Raw genomic sequence first — 18,836 nt, forward strand, 5'->3', positions numbered from 1 at the left:
TAAAGGGATTGAGGAGCCATAGAAACACTTAATGTGATTTCTCAGTATGCTTCTTAGTGTGAGTTTCAAGTTCATGCACTTTTCTCTGTTAAACCGAGTTGGAGCTAGTACCTCCCCATATATATTTATGTCGTGTATTTTCCCACTGAAAAGAAACTGTGTGTTCCCAACTAGCTAGGTGATTGACGGCTTTCACACACACTCAGCTGTCAGAATTGAGCATGTGGAGAGGCGTTCGTTCATCTAGCATAAATGGAATTTGAAAGCGATTATAATGACCTATGTTGGTATTAAAACAGTAAAGGGAGGATTAATTTAGAGCCTGTATAGTTATGATCAGCATACATGACAGAATTTCATTTTCAGCATAAATTTCTTTTTTTAACGTTCAGAAAACTTAATTCTTTCCTGTAACTGGATATAGATAGTGAATGTTTTAAAGTCTTTGAGCAACTGCTTTAAACTAGAATTGTTACTTTGCTTCTGGTCTTTAACCTAAGGGAATATCCAGAATTCCAGTGGCAGTTCAAAGCAAGGGCCTGAAACTTGCCTATTACTTGTTTTAAGTACAGTAAGAATAACTGTATACTAGGGTACTGTGGATAACTGAAGGGCTGCTTGGATATGTTATATGTAAGTTATATTTTCAAAAATTATTAATATCATGAAAATCAATCAACCTTGGTGATCTATTTGGTATAATTTAATCTTTAATAATGTAAATTTTGATAGCCCTTTTATTTATGTAACTTATGAAAAATAAGTTGGCTTTATATAACTACTTTTTAAATAAATGATTAAATTTTGGGTTTTTTATCATTTGCTTATTAAAAATAGGATATTAATTACACAATATGTATTTTCCTTCAAGTTCATACACTTTTCCCAAAACTATCTTGACTTGTTTAGATAAGTTAACCCATAGTCTGATTTATTTTAAACACTCAGAATGTTCTTATGTATGTTGCTTTATTAGAGAGCAAGAATTCCTTATTATTTTTAATAAAATATACTTGCAGGAAACTATACTGGGATTCTTTCATTCACAGAGTCAAGCAATGATTCCTGTTTTGTTAGATCAGGTGTCTAGGTCTCTCAACTTCCAAAAGATTACATGGACAAAGTTAAAAACGCCATTAATGATCTACTAAGAAAGTTTATTGTGTTCCTTGATTAAAAGTATAAATATGGGTCAGCCTTAAATTCGGATGTAAAACTGTTATGAATTACATGAGTCTTCTCCAAAATTCTTTTTTTAAACATTTTTTATTGATTTATAATCATTTTACAATGTTGCGTCTAGTTCCAGTGTTCAGCACAATTTTTCAGTCATTCATGGACAATAACACACTCATTATCACATTTTTTCTCTGTGAGTTATCATAACATTTTGTGTATATTTCCCTGAAAAATTCTTTAATTTGGGCTTTAAACCCTCCAGTAAAATACTGGTTTGAAGGAAGAAGAAAGTTGAGAAATGATTCAATCCAAATTCTATGGGAATAAACAAAGCTAAATGTTTCAGTCATTATTTGAAGCAGAACAGATATGTTTTCTGCACCATATGATTTTAATATTATTCATCTGAACATACGGTATAGACACCATGAGACCACAAGCCAACAAACAAGATGTCAGGTAAAGCAAGAAAAACAACTGAGGGGATTTTCTACTGCAAAATTTCCCCTAACTCGAACTGTAATAGAGAACAAATCTGACGCCACATTGGATCTGTTCCTTTAGTTTGAAGCACTGTGCCCTGTTTTCCAGGCTTAATCTTGCTGGCTCTGCACCTTTTGTAAAACAACGTTGCCTTTAGCCTAATACCTACAGGAAAGCCTATTCTTGGGGCTCTGACCTTTAATGATGTTAGCACTTCTGCACTTATGCAGGGATGACAAGTTTCAAAATAGAGAATAACCTTTGTTTTGTTGGAGATTTACAGGGACACCACAGCCTGACACACATGGATGACTGCAAGAACAAAGAATGCCTGCAGCAAGAAGTTTGCACAGCCAACCACACTCCCTCCCCTTTTTAGCTTAAAAGGGGCCTGAATTCTGACTTGGGCAAGATGATTCTCCAGGACATTAGTCCCCCATCTTCTTGGTCTGCCAGCTTTCTGAATAAAGTTACTATACCTTGCTCCAAAACCTTGTCTCCTGATTTATTTTTTTATCGCTGTTGTGTAGCGAGCAGAACAAGTTTGGCCTCGGTAACAGAACCAGCTTTGTCATTTCGTCTGATGTGAAATCTCTCTGGGTGTACACGTGCTTGCCTGGTGGTGGTGGTGGTAGTAGGCAAAAATATTTCACTTCTCCTGATTTCAATAGGCTAAAATTTCCTGCTATTTAAGTCAACTCTAGACTTTTACAGAATCACCTGCAGATGTGCTTCTGGAAGCTAGAAAAATTCCAACAATGAAAATAATTGTATTGTCTCCAGACAAGATACTTTTCCTCAAAACTGAGTAGCTGTGAGACACAATTCAGGAGTACAGATAGATGCAGTGTGCTTCATTTCCCATGTTGTTCCAACACAATTTTCCAGTTATATCAAAGTAAATTAAAATCAGTCTTCAATAGCAGATGCTCTGGCATGATACAACAATGTCAATTCCACATATTGAGCCAGAGCAGCTTTAGAGTAAATAATTTTATACCAAATCCTGCTTGATGTCCTGTCTTCTCCCTGGTGGCTAATTCCTTCTTCTGTCTTCCTAAAAGTTCTCCTGTTATGGAGTTAGCCCTTACTGTGCACATTCAATTGGGAAGGCACAAATTAAATAAATGAGGGGATGACATGCATATTTAATTCTTACTTATACATTAAATACAAACACACAGGACCTGTGTCTTGGAAGACGTCACTTCCTAATATGGGCAAGAGGATGGTCTATAGTTCAATCAATGATCTAAAAGCAGTTTTCTAGGATATAATAAAGCAATGCCTGAGTTATAAGACAGAACAACCCCTGGATATGAAACAGTGGCACCAATCAGTGGGGGCACATGTGTGCACACACACGCCCATGCACACAGAGCAGCCTTGGAGACACTCCATCTGTGCTGATGGAGCAAAGTCATGCTGGGGAGATGAGGAAAAAGTGCCTAATACAATCAAACCAGGACACCTGAGGAATGGGTCATAGGAGTCAATTAAATTTTCTGGTTAGCTGTAGGTCAAACAAAAACACTTTTAGTTTCAAACGTCATTATTAAAAATTTTGTTAAAGCACAGGAGCCTGTTTTCCTGCCTTGCTTAGTGTCATATGCCATATTAAACATGACAGATTCATGCTTCTCTGACTGTGGAATGGGAAAGGCCTTGCTGTCCTATTCTGAATATTAGTCTATGTTTTGCAGCACAGTGGATACTGAAAATGGGGCAATTTGAGTGAATGGGAATGGACATAACCTAGCAGTCATTCACTGTGTGTGATCTGCCAACTTTCTCCAAAAAGAAGGGGTAGCAAGCAAATCAGATTAATTCAGGGATCTTGGGGTGGGGAGTCGGGTGGGCTGACAGCTGGGTGGTCTCATGTAGCTGTTTTACTGTGTAAAATAGTGACTATGAGCCACAGTGACACATTGTCAAATTCTTGTGCCTGTAGCTGTGATACCTGGCCAAGTCTGTGCAGCCAATTTTATCGAAGGTGCATAATGAAAATAACTAACCTTCCCTGAGGACCATCTTATGTGAAATCCATTCATTGTCTCACTGAATTCCCTAAGCACACTTTTTGGTACATAACAGTCTTAAAATATGAAGCAGGGATAAAATGAAGCTCTGAAGTGTTGAAGCCTTGCCCGAAATCATGCAGTTGGGAAGACGCGGTGCTGGGAGCTAAGCTCGAGCCAGACTACAGAACCTGAAGGGCCCAGCAAGTCCCCTCACCCAGGAACCTGGCCCACAGCCACTGCCAGGTCCTGTTCTGTTTCTATGAGTGCTCATGGGAAAGTGCCAGGGACTTAGCGTAAATATGACTTGATTAAGAAATTCAAACTGGGATAGCCTTTTGTTTGGGACTGCAACCTGGGAGTGAAACTGGCAGTGAAGTAAGGGAGGAAACAGCCCTGGTTGTAAGAACATTTCTAGGGAAGAAGGCTCCCTGATGGGCTGGCATGGGAATCGCTGTGGTTGTGAGCCCCCTGTTGCCCTGTGGGGGTGTGGGCAGGGAAGGAGAGAGACTGTTCAAACTGGTCATAGTCACTACAGTTTGTAAACAGCTGAGTTCTGTTCCCTCACAGCTCAGACACATGCAGGACATGAGGCTGCTTAGCTAATGACCAACAGTGGGTAGCAAAGGCCAAGAGTGGGGTGGGGAGGAGAGATGGGACCACCTTCTAGAAAAACCTCTGCCCCAGGGGTCCAGGAATGTAATGAATGATTGGGGATTCATAAAGGGTTTATATGACCTCATCAGGTAGTTCCTACTTTAAACTGAGAGTCTGGAATATATGGTAAAATACGGTGGAATGACTGCTCTTATTTTAGGTTCTGCAAAAACTTAAACAGATGGATTTCTATCTCCATTATACAAGCACTGCTGGGTAACCTTTAGAGCCATGTGAGGATCAAACGAGTGAGTACTTATTAATACTATTACCATGCTTCTACTGAATTAACACTTCTGCAACAGTATAATGGCCATGCTTCTTAACAACTGCCTCTGTAAGAGCTCTTGTAAGTCATAAATAATATTTATAAAGAAAATATATTAAAATAATAACAATTACAGTTACAACATTTATGTTGTTTATAGCGATGTCAGTGTTAGCATCTGCCTCTCATATTAAACAATGCCCAACACTGGATTCCTTAGGAAGTAATGCCAATGCATGTTTGGACTTTTCAAAGTCTTCAGCCCATGAAGACTTTTTACTCACATTGGTCCACCACAGCCAGAATTGCTGTTCCTTGCATGGTGGGCTGCCATGCTGCGATGTCCTGGGCTTTTTCTGGTACCATGCGTCTATACAGGGTAGTCAAGTTTCCACATACCCACTCTGATTTGCAATATATTGTTCTCCAGAGCCAACAGATTGGCCACTGGAAAGAGGCCACAGATAAGGTGGTGAACCCAAACTGAATACCTGTTGAAGGAATGGACACACAACATGGAGTGGTGGATGGATGGAAGGACAGCATCAATTCCTTTACTCCTGTAAAGAGAGAGGGGCAAATGGTGAACTAAATCCCAAAGAGAAAAGACATTCATGGTAATAATAATGTTCAACAGTGAAAGAATCCAAACAAAAGGCAAATATAAAATCTCTCGGAAGAAGACACATTACAACCTGTTTCTTTCACGTATATACCCTTAGTAGGAATAACATACTTAAAAATCTTCAACCAATCATAGTTATTTTCTGGTAACAAACTTGGGAATCTTGAAGCATATTATTCACTCTCAGTGTTGAAATAATACAATCTTGGAAGATGATTTGTCATTGAGGATTAAGAAAAAGAATATTGTGGTTGTATATAAGAATTTAAAAAGGAATAAGGAATGTACTTTTGGGAAAGCTCTGCATAGAGAATGTTGGAGGAAATGCACTGAAAATAGGCAAGTGAGCAAGCTCCCTTGAGTCTGGGAAGGTGAGTGCAGCACATTCAGAGAGTCTATGAAGTTATTACAAGTCACAGAAAGGTATGCAATTAAAGTGTCTTCCTAAGCAAAATATCCTTCTTCAGTAATTTTTATCTTGATATTTCTATGGTCTGTGTGGTCACAGGAAGTCAAAGTTATGGTGGTGGCTTAGAAGTTCTTTTCTCTCTGTCTGTAATTTACAGGGCATTGCTACAGATGGGGCAGCAGAGATCTGCGGTAAGCTGTTCCATGGGGTGGGGGAGCAGTTAGAAATGATAAGGCCAGAGATCTAAAAGACTTTTAGACCCTAACTGGCAGACTTTTAAGTAAACTACCACAGGTATGTAACTAAGACAGTGGATGAAAGGCAAGTTTGTAGTCCCTTTAGTGTTACTGCTCAGTCAAGGGATAGGGACCACTCTGGCCAGGAACGGCAAGACCGTGGATTGGGTGGATGAGTAGGAGGAGCTGACATTTGCTTCTGACCTGAGAGGCAGGGGTGTGTTGCCGAAAAACCGACAGTGCTGGAAAGAAGCCTCATGTCCCCAGCCTAAAAGGAGATGTCATATTCAGGGAAGTCACAGAGAAAGAACCAGAGTTAGTGATGCCACAGGGTCAGCAGCGTGGCAGCAGTGATGTCAGTATCTGTTTCCATAACCCACCTAACCCTACATGAACAAGTCTGCCTACAGGGGGCGGGTAAGTATCAGAAAAATGTGGAGTAGGTGCAGCCACTGGCAAATTGGCAAGTGGACATCTTAATGAAATGCACTGCTCACAGTCACCATATTGGAAAGAGGGCCCCACACTGTCAGATCCCTTTCTAATTCAAGAGAAACTAGAAATTAAGACTTCATTAGCAATCATCCCTGTTCAAACCCAGAAAAGATATCATTTATAATGACAACCAAGGCACAGACTATTCAGAAATAAATTAATGAAAAATGTTAAAATGATTCTGATAAATGACTTAAAAAAGAAAAAAAATGATGATTGAATGAACAATAGAATGCACCATCCTCTTCAGTTGGCAGACTCAAATTTGGGGGACATAGAACATTTTTTCTCCAAAATAAATTTAGTATCTGAATGCAAATTTACTTAATAAACCCGAATGGATTTAAGAAAAATTTCTGAAAGGTGATCCTAAATTACTTCCAGAAATATACACAAATATACAAATAAAATAATGAGGAGAGATGTTTGAATTTGTAATATTAGGCACACTCTGGAAAAGGATAAAATAGGACCAACTGTAGGAGATATTAATCTATGGTCATGGAAACAGTATAGAAATAGTGCACTGAGAGTATGAATGAAATAGAATACATTTCAAGAATAGATGTGGATATTTAAGAGATTTTAGTAATATTATAAAACTGACACTTAAAATCAGTGGATTCAGGTACTGGTGTAATTAACTAAATCATTAGAAGGCCTGGTACATTGTCCGCACTTTTGACATTAAAATAAATTCCAGAAAATTTTTTAATTAAAAATAAAACACTAGAAATAACCCAACATGATTTAATCTGTTCAGATAGTCAAGCGAGAAGAACTTTCTAAAAAGCTTTTGGAACAAATACCAACAAGAGCAAAGGCCTAGCAACACAGCAAGGCCAGAAACGCCCCCTGTAAAACAAAACTGACCCTTGCCCAACCCTCTCTCACTGCCCTGTATTGCTCTCTGATACTTTCTATACTTTCTTCTTCCCTTTAAAGTCCAGTATCTTGGAGAAGTGCCTGCGCTGATGACTCCTCCAGGGCTCAGAGCCCTGCATCCCCCACGGCCCTCACCGCGGCACTGAGAAAGGAGTTGCACTGCCTGTGGCTGCGTGTTTCAAACCAGTGGGCATTTTCAGCTCCTGTTTATTTGATTACCAGGTAGCTTTTGCCGTGGACAAATATTTTCCTCTCAGTGGAATGTTTTCCCCCCTTAATTTTTGTTTTAATTAAATAAATATTAAAAGCCCAGGCAGAAAAGTGTGTGTGCACATATGCACACACACAGATACACACAGATCTGTTTTTTAAAAGCTACCTAAGTGTAGTCCTCCTCCGCCTTTTCCTCAGTTTAGACAATTAGAGGTGGGCTTTAGCCCTTGCTTTTATGCCCCACACAACCCCCTTTCTCACTACGCTCCTTTTATTCAGTGTTCAAATCCCTCTTAAGCCAGGTTACAGCCTTCTCTGTGTTGCCTCAACTCGTTTTCTCTCAACTGCACTGCTATTCTTCTTTCTCTTGGTGGACCTCTCTTCTCCCATTTGCCATGTACATGGCCCTTTTCCCCAAGGCCTCGTCTTCAGTCCTCCACCTGGCAGGACTGAATCGCCCCCACAGCCTCACCCACAGCTCCTCTGAGCTCCTGACTGGTGAAACCAGCTTAACAATGGACATCACCCCTTAGATGTCCCATAGACACTTCACACTCCAAATGTCACACACAGAACCATCTCCTCGAAACCAGCTCCTCCCCTTACACTCCCCCTGCAGATCTGCTCTCTGGATGGGTCACTGAAAGTCAACTCAGCAGCTCTGCGGCCCGCCGCCCCGGTCCTGCAGTCCCCACTGCAGCAGTCACCACTTATGCCCCCCATGTCTCTCTCCTTCTGCCCACGGCCTCTCTGCAGGCATGTTCCAATTATTGTCTGGGTTACCTGGGTTGGTCCCCGAAATATCCTTTCCCCCAAAATTATGGGCCTCCCCCCAAAAATAGTATCTTCCATTCTGCTGCCAGAATAACCAGATATTCTGCAACATAAACATTATGCAATTCTCTTACAAATATTCCAATATATCCCTGCTTCCTTAAGGATATATTGAAGTCTAAGCACACAAGGCCCATCGTGACAGAGGCCTTGTGCACCTGATATTCCCACCTATGGATCCTTTGTTCTAGCTCTACTTGTTGTTCTTCAGTCTGGCCAAGCCACTTCATGCTGTGTACACATATATGTCTCTACCTCTCTGCATGAAGTGTCCACTCCCTCTATCACAAAATTGAGAGCTAACTTCCTTTCACCTTTCAAGATTCAGTTCAAATATTTCCAGCTCTAGGAAGTCCAATTTGTGTTCACCTGCTTAGCAATCCATTAACTACTTGCCATGCCTCGCCTGGCCTGGGAAGTGCAGACACCAAGTCTTACCTGTCTTGGTCTCCCCAGCAGTTGATGCAGTGTTTGGCATAGCAGTACTCAATGTTTGTTGGTTGGATAAATGAATGAATCAGTAAAGAGATGAGAGGTCTAAAATCGCCCCCAGTTACTCAGCTGCCATTTTGGAAAGTTTATTCTGCGGAGTTAAGGAAATGTCAGTGCAGGTGGTGGGCAGTCAGAACAGAGGTGAGGGCGTGGGGGAGACAGGCCTGTTCCTGGAGAGTGCAGGAGAGGAGTGGGTGGGAGAGCACTGGAGAGATAGGGAAAGGAGGGGGCGGGTGCAAGGAGATGTTGAAGAACAACTGATATTAAATGCAGTAAATTAAATGGAGAACATAATATATGAAGGGAAGATCAAGTTAACACAGCAAGGGTGGAAAAGGCAGTACCAGAGATGCAGAGCTCTCACTTCATCCCTCACAGCATTCCACTTATGGCACCCGCCCTCTGGGAAGGCAGCGTCAAATTCTTGAGAGACTGGTGTTTGTGCTGTGGGTGCTCTAAGTACAAAACGGTATCTTATGGCTTCCAGATTTTAAGACTGATAGATTATTTCTCTTATGTCCCATGTCTGAGTTCTCAGGCAGCAGGATCATTCACTGGTGGGGGGAGAGATATTGTGGTTAACAACTCAGGGTTACTCTAATAATCTCAAAGGACAGTGGGGAATTCATGAAAACAAATAGAAGAGAAATTTCACTCAGAAAAAACCATTTGCCATATAGAACCTTGTGGGGGCATTGGGGGCAATGTTACCGCCACCTCATCTAATAGTTGTATGTGAGTGTGTTGAAACTACAAGCTCAAGTCACTTAAACACGTAGGAGAACCAGGGTCCAGGCTGTGGTGCTCCAGACATGGACGGGAAGATGAAAAGTCTGACTACTGCCTCCGACAGGATCACTACAGTCGGGGAGCACAATGGACATGGACACGATCATGCAACATCAAGACAAGAATCAAGTACAATTCATGCCTAGACAGGAGAGCAGATAATCTCTAAAAAGTGGAGGGGTCCCTGTCAAGGCTTGGCAAGAGTCCTTCCAGGCAGAAAAGCAGAGAAAGGTAATTCAGGCGAAGGAGACTAGGGTTGGTGGCTGCGTGCAAGGCCTAACGAAGCACGGGTGGAGGGCTCCAGGGTCATCTATCAGTAGCTGTTCCCCTTCAGCAGCTAAGAGGCATAACTAAAAGGCAGGTGGGGTGTCATTAATGATCATGGGGAAAACTGGGAGGAGGAAACTGAGGTCAGGAGATCACCACCAAAGGCAATTTATTTTAGAGGAACAAAAATAATTCAAAAAGCACTTGGAAATTCTATCTCCCATGAATGAAAAGAACACAAAATAAGTTTCACTCCAGCATTGAATACAGAATAACAGACTTCCTACTCTCAGAAATGGATTGAATTTTCTAATTCGTCAGGGATTATTTAGATAATAGGAAAACGAATAAATCTGAAAAATCTCTCTAGAATAGCTGTTACTCCATCCTGTTATGTAGGGTAGAGTTAGGCTGAATTATTTAATTGGTATTTTAATGAGACTATAAAGTTCTAAAAGCCCTATCAATTTCTCCCAAAAGCGTACAATTTTTCCTTTCATGACATTTATTTGACTTAATTAGAACAATAACTTTTTTCCAAGGCTTTTTTTTGTGTGTGTTAAAATACCTAATGATATGCTGCTCCCAGAATGTTGTTGTTATTATTAATGCTGATAATACCCCCAATAAGACATATTTACCATTATGACTCATTTTGGAATAATAGGTCATTGGCTTAAAGTCCTTTTGAAAATAAGAAGAATAAACGAACATAATTTCTACACCAGGGACAGCAGCTGCACCCTTCATGGAACCTGGTCACTAAACACAGCAAAATCAAAGATGAAACTCAAATCAGACACCAGGCCACAAAGCATAGCTGACTGAAGATGCCACAATATGACCTTTCATTCACCGAGGGAACCAGATGCATTTCTATGTATAATGTATATTTTTAAAAGCAATTATTTTATATATAGAATGTAATTTAGGAAAAAGAAAACTCCATCTGTAGACTTATAAACAGGAAGCACAAAGGGTGCCTTTGCAGACAAGAACCTGCATGCATAAATGCAAAGCCTATTGACAAAAATCCTTTCCTGTCTCCTAAGTTTAAAAAAAAAAAAAAACTACTTCAAGGCAGTGGTGAGCTGAAAGGTTTCAGATACAAAACGTGCACATCAACAGCCTTCTAGTAGATAAAAGTGCACCATGCATAATAGAAAAGATAACGTTTCCTATGGAAATCTATTTTGAGATGCAACAATTTAAAGGCAACTGAGAGCTCAAAACCAAGTTCAACCAAGAGGAACAGAGCCCAAGCAAATGTACGGAAATGGACAAAGACATTGGAGAAGGAGGGGATCTGTGTTCTACCGATACTCCAGATCAGCAAATTCATCCTGAATTCAAGCCAGTGATGTGTCATGAGGTCACTCAAGGAACCAGGCAGAAACCATCAGCCAGAAGAAATAGGAACAATATCAAAGGCAGGTGTGAGATGTGGAAGGGGTGACCCGGTGCACCTTGCTGCAATGAGGCAGGATGCGCTTGCGGGCTTTCTGTACAGGCTGACTGGCTCACATGACTCTGTTTAGAAGGATATCAGCCAACAGCTGTGCCACACGGGCTACAGCCTGAGCTGAGTCACATCTAGTAACGGTTCTGAGTTCATCCTTAGACGACATGACCAGAAGGATCTGAGAATCAATGGTGGAGACATATCTGAATAAGTATTCCATTTCATTCCTTGGCAGTAAATCTTCAGCTTTGTACAACATAAATATTGACAAAGATATACACAGGCACCCTATTTGAAAGCCTGACTGCATAATTGCATCTAATGGAAAAAAGCGGGCTCCGTTTCGGTATGCTAGGACATTGTTTGGCTTGGTAACCGATGCTTCTGAGACCCAAAGCATACTCTAGTATAACCGACAGCACAGAAATCTCCACTGATGACTTACTCATTTCAGGGTATTCATAAAATAACCCCAGTTTGCTCATGGGATACAGATGGTTTTCCCGTTCCCATCGTGGGTTGGTCTGTTCTGCTCCCGAAATTGTGGCATCATTAGATTCATGATCCAGCTGTCAAACAGATCAAATTATAAGGCAGGATATTATCAGACCAAGGTCATAAAAGTATTACTGATATCTCAAGCTGAACACATCATCTTCCCAAGAATTTAATTTCTTGTTTTCAGGATAAATTTCTTTTTATTGCTGCCTCCCTACCCTCAAATATTGTGAAAACTAGTCCTGACTACGTGCCTTGGGTTTACCAAAATTGTAACGACTACTACTACTTTATCTCCTACCTCCTTTTCAGGTGGGCATTTTAGCTTTTAGAAGATGCCTTCCCTCATTTGTCTTTTTTACCCCCACTTTTCTGCTATTATCCACCATGGCCTTTCCAGTCTGAAAATCGTCAGAGAAAATAAGTAAAAGAAAGAAATACAGGTTCTGTGAGCTGGTGATAAGTGCTGTGGAGGAAAATAAAGGAGAGTGAAGAATGTGTGCTAGGGAGGAGTGGGGATGGGGCAGTGACCTTTGAATAAGGCAAAGACGGGAGCAAAGGGGTTTGCAGAGAATGGGCAGAGGAAACAGTGATCACAGGCCTGGAGGTCCCTCACGCTGGACAGACAGCATGGAGACTGGTGTGGGCCACAGTGAATAGGAAATAAGTGGTGGTTTTGGGGGTGGAGCCTTAGAGGCTGCCGTGAGGATGTGGGCATTTTTCCCTTTGAAGGAATTGCGGAGCCCTGGAGGGTCACCGAGCAAAAAAGTGATACTCTAATTTGGATAGAACAGGTCCAAGACCCTAATATAAGCTGAACAAATCAAGGGCCAAAGAAGTGACATGCCACCTCAAATTCAGTGCAGAGCTTGAAAGAAACACAGCCTCGACTCGCAGCCCAATGCTCTGCCCCCTTCTGGATGCTGTCCCACAGAGCTGTCTCTAACATTATGTTTTTTCCTCACTCAGAGGCTTGTGGGCCAACTGAATGCTTCCCCCTTTTTCAAATGGCAATTTGTCCTGAAAGGAAATCAGAGTTGGCAGTGAAACAAGGCATGGACCTGTAGCCTACAGAGCTGTTGTCTCTGAAAGCAACAGGTGGCACGTGGTTTACTCGTGGAGTTCAGCAGAAGAGACAGAGCAACAACAGACAACTTAGCATCTGGCTGAGCTTCGGCTGACAGCACTGCACGTTTGGATGGATTTCAAATTTGGACAGTGAGGCGGCTTCACACGAAAGGCAGGTGTATACATCATACATGCCCACACGTCTGTATGCATACACACGTAGACACACACAGAGCATATGATGTGACTTGTAAAGAGCTGCCTCTGCTTGGTTTCCCACGGCCTCTAATTTCAGCATTAACCTTTCATTGGCCATGCTCCCAGGTCTGCTACGAGATTTCTTTGCAATGGAACATGCCCTTCGCTTCACAATCTTTCCCCACTTCTTTCAATGACATTAGGGGAAGAGCAGGGAGCCCTGGGAAATGCTGGGGATATGGAATCGAGATACCGCTGAATCTGAATCCACACTTCATGGCTTATTTGTTATTTAACTTTATTTACATTCAAAATGCAATTGTTGCAGATCTCAGAAGATGATTTACACTCACTGCTATGGCAGAATGTTGTGGTTAGTAGACTCACCACTGGATCCTCTTATTCAACACGTTCTTCCAATATTTCAGATATTACTGTATCACAAATGCCCATTTCTATATTTTGATATCTGCTTTTCAGTATAATTATCTTCCTTCTTTATTCTCTAAATCTTATGGTTTTAAAACATTTTTCTGAGAAGTGTTCCACAGGCACTTTACATATGATAATTTGATAAAGAGATCCTGGAGATCAAAACCACATTTAAATCCTGAGATAAACTCAACTGTGTCATATACATGGCTAGGTTTAGTCTGCTTACTTTGTTACTTTGTTTAGTAATCTTTGTTTCAAACAACAAGATCCTTCTGTATAGCACAGGGATCTACACTCAATAACTTTTAATAGCCTTTAGTGGAAAAGTATATGACAAGGAATATATATATATATAGTCCAAGAATTAAACGAGAATTAACACAATATTGTAAACCAACTATAGTTTCAACAAAAAAAGTTGAAATAAAATTGAGAGATGAAACTTCCACTGCCCAGGCTGCTATGAGGATGAAAAAATTCAAAGCAGGCCAGGTATTAGCAACCCCCCTGACACAGCAAAACCCCATGTGGGGTCTTCCTTTTGAGCAGCACAGGCTAACCGGCTGTGGTCAACTGTAAATAAGGTTGAAGTCACTTAGACCCTTGGCTTGGGATCACCGTGGCCACAGGGGTGGGGGTCACTGTAGCACCTACGAAAATGACGGGGCCAGCCTGCTGCTGAGGCCACTCCCCAGGCTGCAGCCCAGAGCGCTGCAGGCAGGTCTGTGGTCCGGCCGGGGGCGCACAGCTCCACAGCCCCTCGGAGCCCTGCAGTGCGGGTGGCGCTGGGACTGCACTCGTCCATTACCCTCCCTGGCACCCAGACTCGGGATTCTCCTGGGGGAATTTTTCTCTGCCTCATACTTCCTGTCTCAGCCACTTGTGGAATCCGGTCCATGCCCCAGGGAAGAAGGGCTTTTACCCTCTGGGACCCAAATCCATCACGGTTTGGATCCAGAATGAAACTTCCATGTTAACTCACCTGGCGCTCCCTTCTTGTGCTGAACTGCCCTCCCCCGTCGATGGCATTAGGTCATATTAGAAGTCCCGACTTGCTTGTCCTTAGCTAAGACTCTGAGCCTCTTGCTCAGTGTTTCTGAGTGGAATCACTCATCTGTGGCAGAAAAGCTTGGGCTGTCGTCTACCCATCATTGTCCACGGTCTTTTGGGCTTTCTGTTGGTTTAAGGTTCTTGTGCAGGGATATCAATTTGCACATGAGAAGCAACTGTACACATTTTAAAAAATACAGACACTGGATCCTCCCCCCTCTCCTGCCAAGGCTGGAAGCTTTCTCCCTCTAGCAGGGGTTACACAATCATTTGCTTGGGAATTGACCACACATATTGGCATAATCATAGTATATTGCCCTTTACTCTGTGCTTGCCACGTGGCATTTTCTACTTCATGTTGTCTTTGTACCTTCATTATCACATTTAATCCCTGCATTATAGATTATCACCATTTCTGTTGAGGACACTCCTACTTGCTAATCTTGAATACAAGTATCTTTGATTCTCTTAAACTATTTCATTCCTGAGTTTCCTGTTCCTGAATTTAAAGAGTGAATTATGGACGCATGTATTTAAGATTCTCTTATTATATGTATCTGACTCATCCTCTAACCAAATCATATCTGGAGAAGAGAAATTTTCTCTTTTAAACATTTGCTTTTTCTTATTATATAGTAGTGCATACACACAGTGGAAAATGTAGAAACATATAAAGTAAGAAAATTACAGCCATACATTATCTAAACACCAAAGGACTATGCTATGTCATTTTGGGCATTTAACTATTTTTCTTTATATTTTATCATAAAATTTCCCTAGGAAAGTTGCTTAACCCTGGAATTGTACTAGCCTTTTGTCCAGTACAGAATAACATTCCCAGAAATGACCCCAACATCAAAATAGTATGTGAGGCTGGGAAGGCCACAGGGCACTCAGCTTATTGTCTGAGTCCTACAAAGAATGCTGTTAATTCACTGATGTTACGCATTCGATGCCTGTGAGTCATTCACTCACTCAGCTGGCTCGGACTGAGACCTACTTTATACCAGGTGCCGATCCAAGTGCTGGGGAGACCCCAGAGGGAGCCTGGATCACGGCATCACTGTCCTTAATTTGCTCCCAGAATCCTACTCAAGAACCCTACATGGGATGGGGGGGCGGAGGCAGGTGAGATATGGTGAAATTCATTTCATTATGTTCCTTTAGACATATTTAAAAAGCATGAAAATAGTCGCTAATTTTGGTAAGTTTTCTTTTCCTTTCCTATGTATTTTTGAGGATGGGTATAGTTTTGGTGCAGCAAGAGTAATTGATAGATCTTTGGTTTGTTAGGATTTTATATGAAAAATTAAGAAGGAAACTGCACTTATACAAAGAGAAGAGGCAGTGAGGAAAAAACAAGCCACCCTCGAACTTGGCTACAATTCAGAATTCCTGGTTTTCAAAAAAGGGAAACATAATTCAAAATAAATTCCCTAAATATTTTAGCCCATATTAGAAATACATGGAGGCAAAGTTCAGCTCACTGGAACCTAGAACAATGTGCTTACTTAAGCGAAGGTATAAACAGACCACAGATACTATAATGCATCCTTTATTTTAAACTAGTTCATGTGAGCAAGTTTCATTTCACATAAATTGCTAAGTAACAGTTTTGGAAATATATCCTTCTTGATTGGTAAAAATAGCTCATGGATTACCAGATTCAACAAAATTTAGTATTAAATAATTTACTTATTTCCTTCAGGAAATTCTTTTGAGTAATCTGAGTTAAGTGTTTCCTCTATCTGATCTATTACTTTTCACAGAGAAAAGTAGTATTATTTGCACATGACCTACTTTTACTCCTCTGGAAATATCTGACTGTGAGCTCAGGTTAAGGGTTGTCTACTGCACAGTAGGGAAAAAAAAGTTTCATTTCACAGCGGAGATCAGAATCATTTTTTTGAGGGGCATGGTGAGCTGGGGGACAAGGGAAATGCCTTTGTTTCGAGACAGACCCCAGGAATCCACACTGAAGCTGAAAGATGAAGCCCTTGTGAAGAAATGTGGAAGGACACACTGACACGAAAATGTGTTCACTCTGCAAAAACAGAAAGAAAGAAAGAAAAAATAATTTAACTGCCCTATAAAGAGAATGGACAGAAACTTGGTAATAAGGGAGAGAGAAGGAAGGTTAAGAAAGGGAGGAGAAACAATGAAAGGAAACTTGGATGCGGTGGGCAGAATACCAGGTTTCTGGAGCCTACAATGAAGGATGATAAGAAAAAAGTACAGTTTAAAAAAAGTTACAAAGTTTAAAATAGTTTAAAAATTTAAAACAAAGTTAAAAAAATAAAATTTTATAGTGGCATGGAAGATTTTAAAATGATGGAGGTTTTTTATTTCAAAATTCAAGTTGTTTGAGTTTCTCCCCCATGCTACAAACAACAATAACACCTGCTTGTGTAAGTGGTTTTGGGGGACACCACAGAGAGGGACGAGCTCTGCAGTTAGGTTGGCCAGGAGCATAATGCTGGTGTGGAAGGCAAGACAGAAGAGAGATCAACAGTTTCATGAAAACAGATACTCAAAGCCAGAAATTATCTTAAAAAGGTTAGTGTGGTAGGCAGAAAAATGTTCCCCGCCAATATGTCTATGTCCTCATCCACAGAACATAGGAAGAGGTCAGATTCCCTGGCAAAGGGGCCTATGGTTGCAGATGTGGTTAAGGTTGCTAACCAGTCGACTCTAAGAGAGACCAGCTGGATTATAGATTTGGGCTCAGTGTAATCACCAGGGTCGTTAAAGGAGGAAGAAGGAGGCAGAAGAGGGGAGAGAGGAGAGGAGATCTGACCACAGGTTCAGAGTCAGAGGCACACAACCATGCTGACCTTGAGACAGAGAAAAGAGGTCACAGGCCAAGAGACGCAGGTGGCCTTTGGAAGACAGAAAAGTCAAAGATACAGTTTCCCCTGAGGCCTTCAGAAACAGCCGTGTCAACACTTTGACTTCATCAGGCTTCTGCGTTCAAGAACCCTACAAGGTTAAATTTGTGTTGTTTAGTGGAGACTTTTTCTTTTTTCTTCCTACTACCATGATGTTTGGGGATACTAGTTACAATAGCAACAGAAAGCAAATACAGTAAGCTCCTTGAAATGTTCAGAAATTGCAGATAACACTGGACTGTCCACTTTGATGTGGGATTGGGCTTATGTGAAAATCAAAAGGACAGTGTGACCTTTGCTAACATCTGCTTTTCTCATTTTTAGGAAGAGAACAGTAAGTCAAAACCTCTGTTGTTATTATTTTAGACAGTGTCTCTTAAAACATTATGTAACCCTGTGCCTTAGGACCCTAAGAGAGTCTCTGTTCTTAGAAGAACCTGGATTCAGAGAGATAGGGTCTTACATCTGAGTCCCACAGTGGTCTCTTATTGGCAATGAGAGCTTGGGCAAATCAGTTACCCTCTTTAAGCCACAGGATCTTCATTTGCAAAAGGAAGATAAGAATAAGGATTGTTTGGGTGATTAAATTGTACACACACACACATGCACACATACATATATGTACAACATTTAATACAGTGACTAGCACATACTAGGCACTCAACAAATTCCTGTTATGGATTTTTAAGTGCATATATAAAAGGAGGAGAAATTTGCAGGAAGTTGTAGGAAAACTTAGTTCATGGCCCCAAAAAGGGCTCTGATCAGTCAGTCCCCAGTGCTGTGCTAATAAGCAGAGACTATAGCACTTGAGGATTTATGTTAAACATAAAAAGGAAGGTATTTAAACATAATTATTAAACAGCAGGTACATTTATAATGTTGGCTGGATCATCTTATCTGGAGAGCTTTAATAAGCAGAGAGTCTCCCCTGTTCTAGAGATGGCCACGCAGGAAAATGACGTGGGTGGGTGGGCCGTTCTCACCCCAAGATCACATGACTGAGTACTCACGGAAGTAACACCTCTTGTATGTTATTCCAGATGGACTGTCCTCCCATGATTATTGTCAGCTGTGTCATCAGTTCAAGGAGACAGCCACTTGAGTCACACTGGAATATTAGAAAGAAAATCTCATTTAAATTTTGGATAGCTCTAACATGAAATAAAGTCATTATTTTATGCCTAAAATATCTAAGGAACAGAGAGTAAAGACACTCTTCATTGGGCAACTAAGAGAAAACCTGAAACAGGTTAGACTGTCAGAACACAAAGCTGTATTCACACCTCTTCATTTCTGTATTTTTACAGCCAATACACCAGATCTCACAGATAAGTCACAAATCTGCCCTTAAAGAATGTGTTGTAGAAACACGAGGAGTAGTAGT

The 18,836-nt window shown here is 41.0% G+C and overlaps 1 long non-coding RNA gene across 1 annotated transcript in view; it reads right to left on the bottom strand.

Annotated features, from left to right (window-relative positions):
* Window positions 1–4,934: 4,934 nt before the first annotated feature.
* LOC140690733 (uncharacterized) overlaps window positions 4,935–18,836 on the bottom strand; it is a 51,059-nt gene continuing 37,157 nt past the window's right edge. The window contains exons 3-5 of the long non-coding RNA XR_012066011.1: window positions 18,463–18,560; window positions 11,758–11,881; window positions 4,935–5,165 (exon numbers count right to left, since the gene is read on the bottom strand). This is a non-coding gene — a long non-coding RNA (uncharacterized lncRNA). The remainder of the gene's footprint in view (window positions 5,166–11,757; window positions 11,882–18,462; window positions 18,561–18,836) is intronic.

This window comes from Vicugna pacos, chromosome 31 (assembly GCF_048564905.1).
Source record: "Vicugna pacos chromosome 31, VicPac4, whole genome shotgun sequence".
NCBI classification, from domain to species: Eukaryota; Metazoa; Chordata; class Mammalia; order Artiodactyla; family Camelidae; genus Vicugna; species Vicugna pacos.